The sequence below is a fragment of the Mus musculus genome, chromosome 1, assembly GCF_000001635.26.
Source record: "Mus musculus strain C57BL/6J chromosome 1, GRCm38.p6 C57BL/6J".
In the NCBI taxonomy this organism is placed as follows: domain Eukaryota; kingdom Metazoa; phylum Chordata; class Mammalia; order Rodentia; family Muridae; genus Mus; species Mus musculus.
The window spans coordinates 187,271,490-187,289,204 of NC_000067.6; the positions used below are offsets into that span (position 1 = coordinate 187,271,490).

Sequence of the window (17,715 nt, forward strand, 5' to 3'; positions counted from 1 at the left end):
TTAGTCCTGTTTACATTTAGTTTTCTTCTTTGGGCTATCTCAGACTACTGCAGATCCTTCCTTTCTCACAGCACAGTGTCTTGTAGAGATGAGTTCTCTCTCTCTGTACCTCTCATGAACTTTGGTGCCTTTTGGGAGAAGGCAGACAGGAAACTTTTCTGTAAGTGTCCCGTAGGTGAATGATGAGCAGTGGGGTTACTTCTGTGGTTCCTGGTGTTCTGAGAAGAAGCTGCACACAGCTCATTACCCCAAGGAGAAGGCTCATAGTGGCTGGATGCCTGCAAAGAAATGAGCATTCTGTTGGAGAAGCAAGCTCTCAGCTTCATGTAGTTCTACAGAGGAGCCAACACCAGATTTTCTAACAAGCTTAGCAGGAAGGTCCCCCCTTCCCGTGGAGGATCTGAGGTTGAAGAGTACAGACCAGACAGAAAGGTTCTTTGGCATGTGACACAGGTTAGCATGCAGTACAGACCCTGTGGCCAGGTAGCTCTTCCCAAAGCCAGGAACCTGCACTGTGAGTGACTGTTCCCAGCTCAGCTTACATGTGCTTATGAACTTAGCGTGCTCGTTCTGCGTATGGGTTCAAGATAGGCTGTGTTCCTTCAGTATCTGCTGCTAAACTGCATTTGCTTCCCACGCTTTGGACACGTTTGGTCACTTGGAATTGCTAGAGTTAAGCCAGATTCTTGGAGCACAAAGGTAGCTACATATTTGCTGTATCCTGGAGCGTCACATAGAGAACAACTTTTTGTCCAGTTGTGTTAGACACCAATGTTACTGATTTTAAAAGCATCAAAATTCTAACATACCTGAGAAATAAACTTGAACTAGAACCATTCCCAGAGATGCATTTCCCGTGCTTCAGAGCGTGGCATTGCCCAGCAGAGAGCCTGTGGTTCGATGGCAGAAGGAAGACCACCACTGAGCCACACCACCACTGAGCCAAACCTTCCCTGCACAGTAGTGTCTGAGCTTCATGCTCTCCCTGGCACCTCCTGCCCCTCCCATGGAATGAAGATAAAGGTGCCAATTTATTTGATGCTTTAATTCTCAAAGCCTAATTTTTATCATATTTCCTGTTCTTGACTCAAGTGAAGTTTAGACGTCCCGAGCTTTTTTTCCTTTGTGCTATGAAAATGCCCTTACCGTAGGCAATGCCAGTTTTAAAGATCTTAAAAATAGAGCTGTCTTAGGAAAAGGTGAAAATGAGAATGTTTACTGATCAGTACTCAAGTAAAATTACACTCATGGTAAATCAATGGTGTCTTACCCCTAGAAATTTCTCCAGCACAGGAGACAGTCATTGCTCACTGTTCAGATGGGCAACTCGGCTGGGGTGATCCACACCGTGTTCCTATAGGAGACAGTACTCTGCCTCAGTCAGACATCCGCACTGTGGGGCTCTAACAAAGGACATATAAAACTGGGTGAAAAGAGAGGGGGAGGAAGGCCAGAAGACATCACAGTCCACTCAGGCCGCATGGGGACAGACAACTCAGGGTAGAGCTCTTCTTCAGGACTCCTGTCCATCTTCTCATCTCTCAGACTCTGGCTCTCAAGTTGTCAGTCCAGAGCAAGCATAGGTTTTCCCCAGCTACGCTGAGGCTGATGCACCACCCCCCCTTCCTTGGCCTTCTCTGGCTCTCTTTCTCTCAGTCTAGCCTGAGGTCCCTGGAGATTTTGCTGCTTCATGCTTTCACCCAACCAGCTGTCAGTCTACCCTGGCAGTCCCTTGATCAGCATATATGTTTGTCAGACCATGATGTAGGTAATGAGAGTCCTTTGTCATTGAGTGAAAAAATTTATACAACATGGATAGTAGAAGTAACTCCTCCAGCCCTTGGGAAGCAGAGACAGATGCATCTGTGAGTTCCAAGCCACCTTGGTCTACAAAGTAATTTCATGGCTAACCATAGCTACATAGTGAGATGCTGTCTTTAAAAACAGAAACAAAGGAAAACAGTTTCAGGGGATGCTGGCCAATTGTTAGAATATAGAAGAGTTTGGCTTCTTATGCCATAGATACAAAGGTGCCATTGAGTGATGAGTATGCAGAACATAGCCTCATTTCTGTTGAGGAATTCTAACCAGGGTGACATATTTACCCCTTGTAATGAGTCGTGGCATAGTGTGAGCTTTTTGTTTTGGTTGGGTTTTGGTTTATGATTTGGTTTGATTATCTCTGCTTGTATGGTTTGGAGTCTTGACCTCGTACCGAAAGCTGTAGGATCCAGATCTCGCATTTACTTTTTCATAGAACCACTTTTCCAGTAATAAAGTAACTTTTTTTATTGTGCGATCTTTCTGTAATATGTGATTTTAAACTGATTGTTTATCAAGAGTATGCTGGGACGTGCTTGTAATCCTAGTCCTTTGAAGGCTAAGGCAGGAGGATAATGATTTCAGGTTAGCCTGGGCAATATAGCCAGATCCTGTTTCACACACAAAAACAGAAAAACTAAACAAAAGGTATTTAATGAATACAATGATATCTTTTACTGAGGCAAAGAGATTATAAAGCAGTGTGGTCATCGTGGGTAAGGCACCCATGACTTGAAGAAAGACGATGGCTTGAGTCTAACGGGAGAGACTTGGGAGGCGAGTGAACAGGGTTTGAACTTTTCTAGCTAGAGATGCGTGAAGAGAAGGAAAGAGGACTCCAGATGTCTTCTCAGACTTGGCTTAGGCTTTCAGCTGACTGGGAGCCTATGATTTGCCTTTTTAGTGAGTGGCCATGGCTTCTCTAGCTTTAATGGTATGAAATATGGAAAATGTAGAGCTCGCTTGAGCTCTTAGTTTAGTTTTTAAAAGAACATATGCGAAAAGACAGGCGTTAGATGATAGGACGGATGGACCTGTAAGGTCAGCCCTGACTTGTGCGGGTCAGGCTGTCATGTGGGGTACTTGGTGATAATGATGACAAATTTGATATTTATTCCATTGCCTCTTGATGTGATTGTAAAAGTCTTGTGACTTGAGTTAATATATTGTTTAGTCCACACTGTATGTTAAGTAAGGTGCTAAATATTAAAATATATTGTCTTTATTATACAGAGACATCTTCCAAGACAGTACTTATCATTAACTGAGCAGATGAAGTAATTTCATCTTGAGAAAGATAATGATTGTTCAATGCTGAGCAACCAGTCTTTAATTAGTTACGTTTTTACCTTTTTCTGTATGGGCATGTGACTCAAATCTGTACTCTTCCTAAGTAATATAAAATATTACAAATAATTAGTATCGTGTTAAATGGGAAATTGATGCTTTGAAGGAGTCAGTGGTTAGAAAAATGAACAACTTGAAAATTATAAGATGTGGATTACAATTCAGAAACATCTTAGGGCTTCAGTTTATTAACTTAATAAATGATAATAAGGCTTACTTATTTAATCATATGGATATCATGCAGTGAAATTTTTAGGATTTCAAAATATATTAAAAGGTTTATTAATGGATAACTTGGTTCAGGGATAGAAAGATAAACAAAGGAACAAGAAATCCAAATCAGAGCCACTCAGGTAGTGCATCTGACATATGAAGGTAATATTACCCATCAGAATGGAAGGGATGTACTTTTTAATAAAAGATGAGAGAACAATCAGTTATCCATATGAGGGGAATGAGATTGGAATCCTTACCTCCGAGCACATGAGAGAGTGGATGCCGAGAGCCTTGAACACATTCACAGAAAAGCAAAGCTGCCACATTTGAGAGTGAGCATTCTTAGATAGGACGGAAGAAATTTAAACAGGAAGGAAGAGCTTGGCAGATTGAACCACATTAGGATTAAGAACTTAGAACTTGTGCATACTGAAGGGAATAACACATTACATTGTGCACACTAAGCCACAGTCTGGGAGAGGCATTTTGTAAGAGTAAACACAGCTTAGATGGATGTAAAGACAGTATCAGACGTTTCATAAATGAGACAGTAGCAGTGGCCTATACACGTGAAATATGTCTGTCTAGGTTGGAAATGGGGAACTGGAGTTGGAATCACAGTGAAACACCCATGTCTTGATCACCAGAATGCCAAACACTAAAAGAGAATGGACATTGTTATCCAGTGGGGAGCAGCTGGACCTTGAGATATCTTTGGAAGTGTATGATGTGTCCACTGCAGATCCAGTACAGCAGACACTGAGCATAGACTTGTGCATGCACCGTGGCCCACAAGGAACATCCCTGAAGCAACTTGTACTAGGGAATATGTACAGAAATGGTAGATGAGCCTAATATCTAATCATGTAATGTCAGATGCCACATGTGTGAATTACCAGAATTCACTCATTGAAATACTGTAAAATGTAAGGGGGGAAAAAAAGCCAAAACAAAAGTTAACTTGCTTGGAAAAAACAATAAAAGGTGTAAATCCACGTATTCTATAACCTCTGCATCTAGGGAGCAGGGAGCCCAAAGAGTCATTCCTAAGGTTTTGAAGATGCCTGGTGTACTCCGCTGAGTACGGCTCAGAAGAAAGGACATGAAGAATTGTGTGTAAGACCAAGCTCTGCTACTTAGCCCATGTGACTGCAGAGACATCTCCCCTCTCTGAGCCCCTCTTCCCGCTTCATGGAGTAGATGTACTAGTAACTTTATACCTACCTCACCAACTCAGGAGCCTGAGCAGGAGAAAGAAGTTGGGGCTTGTGTGGCACACTGGTGCTGGTCACAGATGTGCAGGAGGTGAGGCCTGCAGCAAGCACTGCTCTCTGTGTCTGAGCTTGCTGGCTATGTCAACTTCGCTAGCGCTGATCTGAAAGCTGGATGTGTTCCATTAGTCTGCTAGGTCTGCAGGCTTTCCCATACCAGACGCTAATGTGGACAGGAGGATGAGCAAGAAGAAGAGCAAACATTACATCTCCCTGTCACTTTCCGTGGTGACACCCTGAGTCATTGGGCCTAGGCATAACTTGATGTCAGTTACATGGTATCATGTGAATAGAAGCATTGCATTGTAGATCTTTGTTTTCTTTTCTTCCCCCTTTTTACTTCATTACTCCCCTGAAGTTAATCAAAGTACCATTAAAATAGGGCCAGACATCTAGGTGAAATAGAGTATAGCTTCCAAGTCTGGTGTTCCTAGGAGAAGCAGAAGCCCATTGGAACTGACTTTGTAGCCAAGGGGTTAAGATAGCTCACAGCAGGCAAATACTTATGCTAGAATTTGCAAGCAGAGACATCCGACCCACAGCTTTGATTGTGCTATAACCTTATAAAATGAAACCATTGAGTATCATTATTGTCTGGGGAATAAGATAACATATGGATAATCTTTCCAAATAGTTGGGATTTTATACTAAATTATGATCTGGCTTACCATTTTCTGCACTATTTGCCATGCTGACTTTTCAAAGAACCTGGAACAAAAAATACTATCTCAGTAAATCTTGGTTTTAGAAATCCATTAGCAGCAAGGATGTAACAACTAAGTAATGGCATAATATCAAGCAGGAAAAGATTCAGGTGCCATAAATCCTGAAGCCATCTGTACACTGAGCAAACTGGCACATGAGTCATGTGCTTTTAGGAGTATGGAAATCATATAAGCTCCTACCGTCTGTAGCCTGACTGTAAGACGGGAGACCTGAGAGCCTCTGCTGCTTTTTCGTAGTCAAATGAAGATAAAACCAGTAAACATAGAACAAAAGGCATTTAAAAATAATGAATAACCATAGTAACATCCAAATTCAAAATGGACAAGGATTTCCTTATATTAAAGTAAAATCAAATCTTCACATTTGATTTTAGCTGCCTTGTATTACAAAGCATAGTTTTTAATGTCTTAAATTTTACCTAGTTTACCGACCTCCTTTGAAACCATTTGACAGACTGGTTTAAGTTCTGCAACTTGGAAGACGAAGACTGTAGCGTGGGTTTTTGCTCACCACTCAGTGCTTAGTGCCCACAGCCCTCTCAGTAGGAACTGTGACCTTCATGTGCAGTGGGCTCTGGAAGGTTCACTGCCTGTCCTCTGTGACTGTAACCTTGCAGTGTTTGCTTTAGTTCAGGCTGTCCCAGACAGGAATGTAGCCATGTGAACAGGAAGGCCGGAGACAAGAGTACAGACGAGGCTTTCCTTCTGGGTCCCAGACGCTGGGCTGCGCTGCCCTAGCTAGTGACCTCGCCATCTCCTGAAGCAGGTGGACATGGCAATTATAGCTTCGGCCACTGTCTTGAACTTTCTGTAGTCGGTGATGAATTGCAAATGGCTAGACCCTGTGCACAACAATAAACTCAAATAAATCTTCAATGTGTAATAATGACAATACAGAAAGACTGGCAGCTATAACAAGGCTCCCGTTGTCACCTACTTTACTGTGGCCTTGATATCCATCATTATCAGCTGAAGCCAGCTCAGGAGCTGGACAAGAAGGGCTGAAGAAGGATGAGTTGTTTGCGCTGAAGCGTCCAGTTGGTCCCATCTGGACGGCAGTAAATGGGATTTTTTTTTTTTTTTTGTGCCTGTTCACTAGGCCCTCACTGTCCATCATTTTAGGCGGGTATCTGATCACTTCATGCTGGGGACAGTACTGGTGGCTTCGCTTTTCTTACCTCAGCATTACATTTTTAGTGCTTAGAAGGTTCTGGTTACTTTTAAGCTATGTGCAAATGTCATTCTGTTTATGAAAACTGAGCTAATGATATTTTCCACTAGTGACAAGCAATTTCTCAAAGGAGAACATGATCTTAATCCAGTATGAATCACTGCTGAAATCTGTGTTCTGAATCATTTGCATTTCCTTTGTCAAATATGAATATTATTTATTGTTTCTTCAGTGAGATGCAAATTACCATTTTTAATTTTCAGAATAATAAGGTAGACAGCACATAAATTATGGTGGAACACCAAGTTCAGTTTTAAACTCTCCCTAATGTCCCTAAATACCATGTGATTGTTGATGCATGCAGAGTATATATTCTTCCTGCCTAGGGCCATTCTGACAAAAACTGAAAACAGAACTGTATAATTTAAAATAAAGCTGTATTATCTTGATCCTTCAGCATTTTATCTTTGTGATAAGAATAATCAATATATGATCCTCGGATTTATTGGTCTTAGGATCACAGCAATTTAAAAAGCTGGACTGTATTCTCCGGAGTGTTCATTTAAAGAAGCCTTCTAATTAGTCACTGGCTTGTGTGGTTATTACTTTATAGTGCACGTGTGCAGGCTGATGAGCTCATCAGTGGTTATGGTTCCTAACTGTTAACCCAGGCCGTCTTTACAAACCGTGTGCAGGCTTCTTCCTGGGGGTTTTATTGCCCATTTCTGTTGGCTCCCCTGAAAGACAGTTACATAGGCATTTCTCAACATTTTTAGATTTAATGTTTGTCTTTTTAGAAAAATGAACTTGTTTATTGATAGTAGAACCCTTTGGGCAGTTTGGCTGTTGATTTATAATGTTGTTGTTATTATCATTAAATATATATTTTTAGATAAAGCAATCATTACATAAGTCAGACTCAGCTCTGAGATGATGGAAAGGTGAGGCTCCTGAGGTCTCTGTTTCCTGGGACTGCAGGTTCTCCCGGAGGTCAGGCCAACTGACACACCATCCTTCATTTTGTCTTTCCCTCATAATAAATCTCTAGGCCTTGGGGTACCAGACGCATGCATGCAGATTTTTCTGCATTTTAGTGTCTAGATGGAATAACAACTTCCAGTTCTGATGGAACCCGGAGCATATTGTAGTTCTTCTCTGTAAAGCCGGCTTCACCCCGTAGTGACCACATGAAAATACATGTCAAAAACACTGCTTGCTCTTATTGAAACTTAAGCAATTTGTTTTCAGCCTGTGAGCAGTTTCAGCCTATTTTTGGAACCCCTTTGTGGCCTGACCATTCTTTGCAGCGTAATTTATGGTGGCACTGTAACATATGGGCATCTCATCACCATCCACCCCAATTCTCAGCTGAGCCGGGGCTCCAGCCGCCACCTCCACTTGCTCTGTCTGAAGCAGGTACCCCAGCCTGCAGCTTGCGTTAGGCCATACAGACATTCAGCTAGAAGAGTTAGTAAATCAAATACGAAACGATGCAGCTTGAATAACGTTAATGCCTGTGTATGGCTGCGTCCCAGGAACCTGTTTGGAGAACCCAGTGAAGAGTAGCCAAAGTATCCTTGTGTGTGCCTGAGCTTCAGTGGCGTGTGTCAGTCCCGACCACACACAGCGGGCTGCCTTGGTGGGGATTCATGTCTTCCGGGTATCTCACAGTGACAGTCACTGCTTGTGGCTGGTTCTGGTCAAATGAGATGTTACTAGGATTTCTCTTGATCTTTAATGGTGACAGTTATTTTCTGAAGCATTTGAGATAGATTTTTAGAAACTAGGTGGCTCACCGGTGATAGTTTATGACCCTAGGTGTCTTGTTTTGCAAGCACACTATTCTACTAGCTGTTTGACAGAAGAGGCCAACCCTGAAAAGCCTCATCTCCCATGGAAAACTAGCATCATCCTAGCGCTGCTTTTTCTCTGCTGCATTTTCCTAGGGAAGTGGGTGTAAACCTCCTACTCTGGAACATTATGTTTATAAGCTTTTAAGTGATGTTATCATCAAATATAAGCCCTCCTCCCCGTGTGTGTGTGTGTGTGTGTGTGTGTGTGTGTGTGTCTGTCTGTCTGTCTGTCTGTCTGTCTGTCTCTGTGTCTGTCTGTCTGTCTGTCTGTCTGTGCGTGCATGGACCATTTGTTACTCTTTGTAGGGTTGGACTTAAAGACCAGAGGCCTGGATGATTTGTATTCATTAGCCTAGGTGGCTGGACGCCCCTCTGGAAAGAATCTGCAGAGTTCCACCACAGGCTAGACGCCCTGGGGGTGTGGGCTAGTGGGTGGGACTGGAATTACATTTCTAGCAAGCTTCCGAGTGCTGCTGTATGTAGGTTCCATTCACCTACTCTAGATCTATGCATGTCTGTCCATACCTGACCCTGGAGATGAGATGAAGGGCCTCAGAGACACAGTGCTGTCAAGTAGCACAGCCACAGGTCTGACTTCAGGCTTGCTCTCTCTTGACTTCATGATTTTACTGTGGTCACCCTCCTGGTTGCTGCATGCTTCTCTTTCTTTGATGATTTTTGAAAATGGCTTATGTCCTTAATAACCTAAAGTTTCTAGAATGAGTTTGATTTCAAGTTATGAATCTTTATACAGGTTTATAGTCTGATTTGTATATCTGTGCAAGCAGAAATTTCTGTAAACTCTATCATATCATTTGTGATGGAGTTATACATACTAGTAACGCAATTACATATCTTAATTATCATAATCACAAAAATACAATATCATTTTGCTTTCATTGAATATGTGTGCAATAAGATAAGGCAGACAATAATTTTGACTTGATAGTGGAAATTAAAAATTACTTCAGCAATTGTTTCAAATCTGAAGCTCGCCTTCATGTTTCAGAAAAGATTTACTCTGCGCTGCCATTACTGGAACAACCATTGAGTGTTTTATTTCGTTTCATTTATAGACTGTAATTGTGTAAACCCTTTAAAAAAGTTACGTGTGGATCAATATTCACCGAAATCCCCAGTGGATGGGACCTAACAGTACCCAGGCTTTCTGTTTATAGTCAGGGTCCCTCTCTCCTGTGCCCTAAGTGACCGTTACATCCCTGTGCGTGCTCCTCATTTGGTCTATAAAGAAAAGATTAACCACTGAGGGCCCAAAGCTCCGTCACAGATATGAGTCGGGGTGCTTGCTCTTTTACCAGAGAACTGCCAGTGTGTGCCATCCCAGTACATGATGTGATGTTTAGAGGGATGAAATTCCTACAAAAGTGCCATTTAGGGAACAAGAAACACAAACTTAGGATGACTGGTGTGGACTTGTGCTGCACGGTACTTCTGTTAAAGAGTGAATCAGAGAAAATGGGGTTTGAGGTTTGTCCATGATTTAATGCAGTTGGTGTCAGTCTTATGCACTGATTTTGCAGGGCAGAATCCAGATGCAGTGCCTTTAAACTCTTCTCCTTTGTTTCTCTGTCCTAAGCATTCCTACACTGGGCTGACCCCAGGTCCTGTTGCTGGTTGTGAAGCCCTTCTGCCTGGTGGGTTTGATGGTTGGGGTTGCTGCTTTTGTGTTGATCTGAGGGATTAAACCCAGGCCTCAGCTATGCATGCTAGGTAAGCCTTTTACCAGCCCACGGAGATGCTAGACATTAATTCTCTCTCATAGATGCTCTCTGTGAGCTGGGAACTGTTCATCTGTGTCTTAGGGTCAGGGGTTGAGAGGGAAGGAAGCTATGAGTTTAACATTTTTCCTAAATATTCACCTTTCCATACACAGAAATGGGATTTTTCTTCAAAAAATTATGTAAAAGCAGTGCTTAACCATTTTAATTGTTCAAATGTTAGATATTAATCCTAAGAGATGTGTTCTGGTATGTGAATTTGTTAATATAGTAGGAGATTCTGTAATTGAAAAGCTATTTGAATTTACAGTTAAATTGAAAAATCTTGATTTTCCTTATCAGTTATTGTTCCCCACTAATAGCAATTAATTAAATTAATCTCAGCATGGCACCTCGCCCATAGTAGGTGTTCAGCTCAATGATTGTGTAACTGAACCAAAACATTTTGATTGTGGTCTTAGATCAGAGCTTCATGGATGGAATGTGGGGCCTAGCAGAAAGCTCAGTTTGGGAAAAAAGCCTTTTGCTGCTGTTGGAGAGAAGCCTTTTGCTGCTGTTGGAGAGAAGCCTTTTGCTGCTGTTGGAGAGAAGCCTTTTGCTGCTGTTGGAGAGAAGCCTTTTGCTGCTGTTGGAGAGAAGCCTTTTGCTGCTGTTGGAGGGGTTTTGTCGGAGGGGAAGGGCCAGCGGCAGTACGGAGAGAGCTGTAGCACCCTGCTGTGTCATAACCAGGTGTTAACTCTTGGGATGGTTTTGTTTGTTTGTTAAGAGAAAAGGAGCACTTCCATCAAACTAAGATGTCTTCCAATCTGGGCAAAGAGTCTCACAGACTTGTATTAGATGTAAATGACTGAATTCAGATTATTCTTCTAACCATTGATGTCTCTGATTTTGTATAGACTGAGCAAAGCAGGTGCCTTAGTGTTTATAGCATATGCAATCATTCCGTTCTTTGTGATGTAAAAACACACTAGTGAGAGACTCTTCCCCTCACAGGTGAGAACAGAACTTAGAGCTGGTAGCGAGCATTCAGACCCACAGTGCATAGCTCCATTGTCTAGCCTACAGCCTGGGAAAAGTTCCTGAATGGGAGGATTGGAATTATAAAATTTGCAAGCATCTGCTTACCACTATCCACACGCTCAGCACATGCGAGCTCTGTAACAGTTCTATGTGAAACAATTCCTCTTTCCTTGGTGCTTTACAGTCTGGAGAACTATTTAATTTATGCCATTCTGGTTTTCTGTGTATAGGAGTCATGAAGAAAACCCCACTTTGGCACCGTGCTCCCTTATCTTGTTCTTGTAACTGAAATGGCTCCGTGCCATATTTAGCAGGAAACCTGCATAGTGCACCACCAAGAGACCATGCTTAGTAGAGAGCCTGACAGCTGGTGCATCAGACAAAGCCTTCAGATGCTCAGTGAAGGGCGACCATATTCTCCTCCTCCTCTTCCCGTGGGCAGCCATAGCTGCACTTGGATGTGCTGTGTACCAGCATAGCCTGCAGTGTGGAGGCCAGGTCTTGTTCGTGAAGCTGATTGCCTGTCCCAGAGTCTCACAAATGTTCGTGCCTCTGGCCACTGCTGGAGCTCTTGCTAGGAGGGGTGAGCCCCTCCTCGTGCTCCCTGTCCACATCTCAGGCAATTTAGTATGTTTCTTTTTAAACAGAAATGTAAGTAGCACCTTCAAGTAAAAGTAGATACAATTAAGATTCGTATCAAGAGCTACACGAAGAGTTGTTTTGACCATCTTTGCCTCAGCCATGTTTAATGACCCTCAGACGCCCAACTGGGGCGAGAGAGAAGTGTACTTGGGACAGTGGTCTTCAGCAGTGTCTTGGTGGCGTTCCTTTCTCTTTGGTAATTGGTTTTCTCACAGATAATCTGTGTGACTTCCTTGTTCTCTGCCTTTGACTGGTCATCTTGCCTTCTGATAGTTGCCACTTGGCTTCTGGGAGGTCAGTCCAGTCTTCCAGATGTTCACTTGTTGGCCTCTCTTATCTACACATCAAGTTCGGGAGAACTGGCCTGTCTCAAGGTTGAGAAAATGATCTCAGAAGAGGAAAGGCCTTTCCAGTATCAGTAGCCACTCCGGACTTGAGAAAATTTTCTTTCTGGGGATCGTTCACAGTAGAGGATCCTGCCAATAAAATGTACTTCAAAGTTTCTTCTGAGATTTCATCCTCAAGAGAGCACATCAGGCCACTGGCTTTGGGTTGCATTTGTAGGAACTGCGCATGCCCTCCAGGGCTGTGGTAAAGCCAATGGCTTGTGCTGTTCCGACTTGGTGCCTTTCTTCTGTGTTTATACCTTTTATGTGTAAAGCCTCTCCCATCTTTTTGGCTGCTTTGTTTCAAAGCTTTGGCTTCCCTTGTAAAGGTTCTAACAGCTAATGGAGTTCATGTGGCCTATAGTGAATTCTTCTGTGATCTCCGGTCCCATACTTATCACTGGCTAGAACCTTGCTCTTTAGAAATTGCCAAACCTGTGCCTTGTTTTCAGCTTCCACACCTGTTTCACCTCTCAGATCAGGTCCTCCTGGAGAGCTTGGATTTTTGTCATTGTTGGTATAACAGCTTGATGCCAGTCTCTAAGAGGAGATTTTTATCCAGGGTTGTTGTTTTGGGTTTTTCCTTGCTTGTGTAGCTCTCTACACACTCCCTCTGTCAGCAGCATGCAGGTTTTATTCTCCTTTTGTCTCTACTATTTTCCCAGCCTTCGAAGTGAAAATAGGTGGGAACATCAGCTGTTTGGCACTTGAGAATAACAGCCTGTTAATGCGCTGAGCCCTTGTAGCTGCTCTCAGCCCTCTCCTAGCAAGCCGCAGGCTGCCACTGTCCTAGCCACACTCTCCATCTTCTGGGCTTGCACAGTTGGGTGGTTCTGCAGACCCTCTGCCTGGCCAAGTCCTTGAACTCAGCACTGTGTCTGTGACGGACTGGAGCACTAGGACTGCCAGGAGTCGGTCGGTCAGAGGAGTGGACGCAGCATCTCAGTTCTCAAGCCTTAATGATGGGAAAGAGCTTTCGCGTGCCAAGGACGGGGTCTTCAGCTCCTCAGAGGAAGGAGAGTTGCCGTTGCCCAACAATAACCTGCTCACAGCAAGATTCTCACCTTGAATTGTACTTTTGACCCTGTCGTCATCAGCGTCTGTAGCCCACATACTCCACTTACAAACTTGTACCCAAAAGAAGGTTCTGTTATCATTTAAACATCTTCTCTCTCTCTCTTCCTTCCTTCCTTTCTTTGTTCCTTTCTTTCCTTCTTTCTTTCTTTTGCCCTCTCCCTCTTTCTTTCTTTCTTTCTTCCTTTCTTTCTTTCTTTCTTTCTTTCTTTCTTTCTTTTTTCTTTCTCTTGTTCATTCTTTCCATTATAAATACATGATTTCCCCCTTCCCTCTCCTCCCTAGAAACCCTCCAATATACCTGTTCTTGTTCTTTTTCAAATTCATGGCATATTGTTTCATTTATTCTTCTCTCTCTTTCTCTCCTCTCTCTCTCCTCTCTCTCTCTCTCTCTCTCTCTCTCTCTCACACACACACACACACACACTTACAAAGTACATGAATACAACCTGTTCAGTATGTAATGTTACTTTACTTGTGTGTATGTATTTGCTGGGCTGATGCCTTGGTTGGACTACAAAACAAGGAAAAATTTGGTGGGTATGAAAGTCATGTGTACTGTATAAATGAACTAAAATATAACAGGCAGGGTGATGCATTTTATTTGCATTAAGCTTATATGATCTACCTGTAAGCTTTGTGTTTCAAACTTGCAGCTGAGATTATTATGTGATGTAGCACATATGTTTATAGATAGTAGATGATAGATATATCGATCTGCATGAACTAAAAAATAAAATTTCCTCTGTGTGTGTGTGTGTGTGTGTGTGTGTGAATTAATAATTGCCGATTCAGCACTCCTAACATTGAAATAACTATGTGAGAAACTTTGTTTCTTTGTGCACACCAAGTTGCAGAAACTTGCTTTTAAAAAAGAGAGAGAGAGAGAGAAAGAAAGAAAGAAAGAACGAACGAACGAAAGAAAGAAATGTTCTTTCCTAAAATCAAGGTCTTTTTGTAATGATTGTGCTTTGAGAGAGACTCCACTTGTCGGCCCCTAGTGACTCACAAGACAGCACTTCTTAAGGGCTCTGACAGGACACTGCACACACTAACTCTGCAACTGCAGGGGAAACCTCGCAGACATTGCGACTTGTCTTGAGAGAACATTTGGACAGAGCATTTGGTTAGCAAGTAGTCTTCCAAGGAAACACCACAGAGGAGTGAGACGTGAGCCCCGCCCCCACACTGACACACACAGCTTCCCTCCAGTTGGCAGTGCGTCACTACTCACACCCAAAGGATGCTAGGAGCTCTCGAGCACAGATGCCCTTGTTTTGTCCCTTGAAGCTGAGCCTTGGAAATTCTTTATGGAGGCCTTGGTGTTACAACGAAGAACATGGTTAGCCTTGGACACTTAGACTTGGAATTTGTCTGAAGAGGCTATGAAAGCCACAGATATGATGTGATACTTTGGAGATTTAAATTCCTCTTTCCTTCAGGTACTCTGTAGATATCCAGTTCCTGCCTTATAGAAGGAAGTTTCCAGATTACCAAAGACGTACCCTGAATGGTGAAGTCCTTTCTCACCAGTCAGTCCCCGAGTGGTTTACTCTTACTTACAGCAGAGTGGGTCTTGCTACAAGAACGGTGCGTTGTGGACCCTGTGTGCTTTGTGTAGTGAACTCAGTAATAGACATCACTCCCTGTGTTGATAAAAGCAGATGCTTTGGGATATCTTGAAAGGGAGGGAGGGAGGGAGGGAGGGAGGGAGGAAGCAAGAAAGCAAGAGAGGCTGCTCTTACCCCACTCAGTGCAACACCCTTCGCATGTGTTCTGTTGCTGATGCTGCTGCCCTGTGACACCAGCTTGATGAAGGCACCCAACAGCCACTGCACAGGTGGCGCTCAGCCCACGTCTGCCACTCCTACTTCCTGTTCCTACTTCCTGTTCCTCTGTGTTCCCTCCTTTCTTCCTTTTCTAGATTTCAGTGTGAAGGCATCGAAAGTTCTGTGATTCCATCCTGAGCAGGCTTCATTCATGTATTGTAAGGCTCTTGAGTATTTCATCTTAAAGTCACTTAAAACCTCCTGGAGCTTTAATGTAAAAGCACAAAACAAAAACAAACTCTAAAAACATTAATTCTGACGGAAATTTTGAAACATCTTTGGTTAAAGCTGATATGCTAATTTTATTCTCAGCAATTTTCCCCAACATATATACTCAAAACCAAATGATTATACTACAAATACTGAGTAGTTCAAAGAAACAGTAGGCAGAGATGTATATTCATTAAGCTTTTATAGAAATACATATATAAATAAGTTGTAAAGCAATCATGAAATCAAGCCTTTGGGCTTTATCTACTGCCATTGTTCCCCAGGCCTTGAAGCCCTCACCATGGCTGCGCCAATAAAGCGTTCCCTAAGTACATAAAGGCTCTGATCGTTAAGATTTTTATTGCCAACCACACATACAGAGCTGCAAATTGCCTTGTTTCAGATTTATTATGTATTACTCCAGAAATTCTATAAAGATCAAAAGAACTGATTACAATGTTGACCTTTGCATTAACTCATCTGAATTTAAATTCAAGTGTTTGATTTGGGAAAATAAGTCCATTTATCATAGGTCTGCTACTGAGGGGATTGTGCCGTGCTGATTGGGAGTGCCGAGACCAAATTTATTTATTGAGCGTGGGCTCGAAAATTGTTTGTAGGACAAGAGGAACAAAAGTTTGACCTGCCATTGTATAGTACCAGGGGAACACTGTGAACATTGCCCTTTTCAGACGCAAAGAGCTTGCTCCATTTCAGTCTTGTTGATGGTCTCCAAATATTAAATTGAGCAAATAGATACTGTTTTAATCACATACCCATCCTGTGGTTAACATTAACAACCCTCCCCTTACTAAGAGAGATAACCACTTCTTCTAGGGAACCCTGTTCTTAGAAGATCCCAGCATGCTCCCCACCCTGAAGTTAACTTAATACCTTAACCTGACTCACACTTTTCCATGTTTTTGCTCTTTGATTTACTAAGAAACTATTAGTAGGCAGTGCCTTTCTGTGCAGAATTATGAATTCAATTAACTTTCACCTACTGAACTGTTTAGTTATGGACACAAAATTTGACATTTAATATCCTCCGCAGTGTATCCCACCCCTAAGTGGCAAATCTTGTCCGTATTAATATACCTTTTCACTTTCCTCAATATTCATAGAGTGCTAGAGCGTGAACTGGCAAAGTGAGCAATGATGGCAGTCAGCTCCACCATGTGTGGATCTCTTCCTACATACCTGTGCTCTCTGATGGTGTAAAGCATTCATAACCATGCAGTTAGGACTCAGCCCTGCTGACTATAGCAGTGATGGACAGAGCTTGGCCCAGAGCAGCCTCACGGACCCATAGTATGGGTGGAGGGGAAAACACATTCTGGGCTAAGACTTACATGCATCTCAATACTAGGGCTCCGCTCTCCTTGGTGACTAACCTTCCAACTCCAGCCCTGGAAAGGCCAGGAGTATTTCTCACTTGCTAAGATTCAGAGAGCAGAAGGGAAACAATTGCCATATACCTCTAACATTTACGGGATGTCTGTCCTGCATCTTAAAGTGGGAAAATACAGCAAAGCATATTATTTTCCTCCCTCACCTTCTGTAAAGTATAACTGATGACGTTTGGCCCTTTAGACTATGTGTGTTGAGTGTGCACGAGTGTGTGTGTGTGCTGGTGTGCATGCATGCATGTGTCAGCGTCAAGTGTCTTCTCTTGTTCTGTGCCTGATTTGGTTTTTGTTTTGTTTTGTTTTGTTTTTGTGATAGTAGTAGTTTTTGTTTGTTTGTTTGTTTGTTTGTTTTTGAGAATTTGCTTCTTGATGTAGCTGAAGTTCACTCATTGGCTGCAGCTGCTCAGGGAGCTGCAGGGCCCTCCTATTTCTACCTCCCAGTGCTGGGATTACAGGTGTGCATCTCCACACCTGGCTGGGTCTGTGTGAGTGCGTCATTTCACCACCCCCTTTCAGACTACTGACGAGTCTACAAGCACAGGACAATTTTATGGAGCTGATAAAATTAAGTCCCACCACCATGTGTTATCACTTTAGTAACATTTACTCATGGGGTGGGAATTTGCAAAGCCTATGGGACACTGATGGCAGGCGTTGCAGGTGGGTGTCACCAAGTGTTGGGACAACAGCTTCAGCTTGCTCCTCCTGAGCTCACACTTAGTTCCACTCTGGCTTTAGAATTCCAAGACAAAGCAGGGGTGATTTTAGCCCCTGCCTTCCAGGAAGCTTATGCAAATGTTTTTGCAGGACATCTGGATTTCAAAGAAAAATTTAAAACAGAAGGAAGGGATTTGATATCTACATGAACTCACGTGAGACAAAATTCATGTGTTTTAAGGCAGAATGATAGAGGTCTTGGGCTACATCATTGTTGTGCAGTCTAGAAAGACATGATCTTGGTCAAAGTCTATAAAGATCTACATTCACAGTTGAAAAATAAAA

At 42.7% G+C, this 17,715-nt stretch overlaps 1 protein-coding gene and 1 long non-coding RNA gene across 12 annotated transcripts in view; both read left to right on the plus strand.

The window, feature by feature from the left end:
• Gpatch2 (G patch domain containing 2) overlaps positions 1-17,715 on the plus strand; it is a 157,040-nt gene that overhangs the window by 56,884 nt on the left and 82,441 nt on the right. The gene's annotated exons all lie outside the window — the stretch shown is intronic.
• Positions 1,912-14,545, plus strand: Gm51737. The gene is made up of 2 exons (XR_003948552.1): positions 1,912-10,135; positions 10,605-14,545. It is a non-coding gene; the product is annotated as a predicted gene, 51737 (long non-coding RNA).